Genomic DNA, 2,319 nt, shown 5'->3' with positions numbered 1-2,319 from the left:
CATATACGTATATGTTAAGTATATTAGGATAGCAGACGAACTTTGGGACTACTCAAGGCCTCCCTAAGCACAAGAACACTTTGTTCTAATAACCTGGCACTCTTTGATACTCACCTTCCTGACACTATCACTGAAGACAAAATGGGTGCATAAGCAAATGTGGTGAAGAAAGCGGATGGTGCCCAGCTATCAAAAGGTATATATCAAAAGATATAGTGTCTGGGGTTGTAAAGGCTTGAAGTTAAACAAGCGGCCATCTAGCAGGGAAGCCACTAAGCCCATATGGTAGAAGCACACCAGCCTGTGTGATCACAAGGGATTGACAGGATCAGGTACCAGACATCAAAAGATCCAAAACATATTGATGTGAACGAGGTGGGTCGGAGTGGAGGCCCAAAGCCCATCTGTAGATAATTAGACATCCCCTCACAGAGGGGTCACGAGGAAGGGATGATTCAAACAGGGTGCAGTATAGCACCAATGGAACACACAACATTCCTCTAGTTCCTGAATGTTTCTTCTCCCCACTATCATGACATAGTTGTGCCTTACAATTCAGCTAGACCAGAGCATGTACTCAGGTACAGATAAGAACTCTGGACATAGGACAGATAAGCCTCTCAGGAACAGCAGTGGGAGTAGTGGTTGGATATATAACACCCCCGGGGGGGCGGGGGGGGGCTACAAATAATAGAAATGTGGGTGAAGAGAGACAATGGATGGTGTAAGATACAAAATAATAATAATATATAATTGACCAAGGATTCATGAGGGTGGGAAGGTGGGGGAAAGAGGGAAAGGAAAAGAGAGGAGCTACAGGGCTCGAGTAGAAAGAAAATGTTTTGGAAATAATGAAGGCAACATATGTACAACATAATACAATTGAATTATGGATTGTTACAAGATCTGTAAGAGCCTCCTAATAAAATGATTCATGAAAACATAAAATAAAATAGCATGGCTCAGGTCAGGCGCACCTTAGGCCTCAAAGTAAGACAGTCCCGGTGATGGGCTTTTATAGGGATTGACGTCAAAGGAGCACCCCGGAGCTCCCTTCTGCTGTCACACACGGTCACCGTGAGTCATGTCAAGTGGACGTTAATGAGGTCTTTTTGGTTTGTTTGAATGTGCATCATGCGGAATTAGACGCACAGCTTAAAACCCCAAACCTACTAAGGAGCACCAGTTTGTCAACTTCACACACCATCCTTCTCGGCTGGGGAGTGGCTGAGGGTCAGACCCTGGAGTCAGGTGGTCTGGGCTGCGTTCCTGGCCCTGGTGATCTGGTGGGTTCCAGGTTGGGAAGCTAACTGCTAGGTGAGCAGTTTGTAGCTACCAGCGGCTCTTTGGGAGAAAGGTGCAGCTTTCGCCTTCCCTTTCCCTCAGGAACAGTTCCACCCTGTTCTGCAGGGTCGCTGGGAGTCGCTATGAGTCAGTAGGATGACAGTTTGCCTAGCACCATCTGGGCAGCCCCTCGGGCAAACGACTTGACCTTTATGCCCCAGCTGCATGAGCTGCCAAAGAAGAATAGTATCTTTCCATACATTGAGGTGAGTGAGCTAACAGACCAGCCACCTGGTACACAGCAAGCACTTCCCGATCGTTAGGCTTTATCATGATGGTTTTGTTTTGTTCTAGTTTGGTTTTCCAGGAGGTTGTGTGCAATCTCTAGGCAGGCACTTGGCTCATCCCATGACAGTAATTATCTCATTTTAATTGTTCATTTGTATGCAGTTTCCCATTGGACTGTGAATGCCTCAAAGTAATTAAAGCTGAGCTTTCAAGCATATCTCCTACTTAACAACAGTTGTATTTTGGCAATCTAAGGGGAGGGGCCCTGGCGGCAACAGTGGTTAAGCACCCAGCTATTAACCAAAAACTCAGTCATCTGAGCCCCACAGCTGCTCAAGCTGTGCCAGCCTGTGTCCATACAGATTTACAGCCCTGGAAATTCTACTCTGTCCTATAGGGTCGCTATGGTTCGGGTTGGGATCGACTTGACAGCAGGGGGAAATCTAGGGGGAGAACGTTATTAGGATTTAGATTTAAAAACAGCGTAATTATTTGGAAGCACCTCTTTTGGCTGGAATATCTTTGGAAGCAGGAAACTTGTCCTCTTCATAAATCCACACTGCCCCCTGGGAGACAGATGTTGGACAACTTGCTTGGGAAAATGGACTGTTTGTCTGCTTTGAAGGCTTTAAAGACCTCAGAGAAACAAGAACCATCTAGATGCCCTGTCCATTGGACTAGAAATTTCTAGCAAAGATTTGTTGCAACAGGCTGAGCCTTAGCAAAGAACCCTTTCGGGAGGGCCTT

Source organism: Echinops telfairi, unplaced genomic scaffold (genome assembly GCF_000313985.2).
Source record: "Echinops telfairi isolate 266 unplaced genomic scaffold, ASM31398v2 ScPeMD7_10;HRSCAF=50, whole genome shotgun sequence".
Classification (NCBI taxonomy): Eukaryota; Metazoa; Chordata; class Mammalia; order Afrosoricida; family Tenrecidae; genus Echinops; species Echinops telfairi.
The sequence above is the reverse complement of the archived record's forward strand: the minus strand, read 5'-3'. Positions refer to the sequence as shown.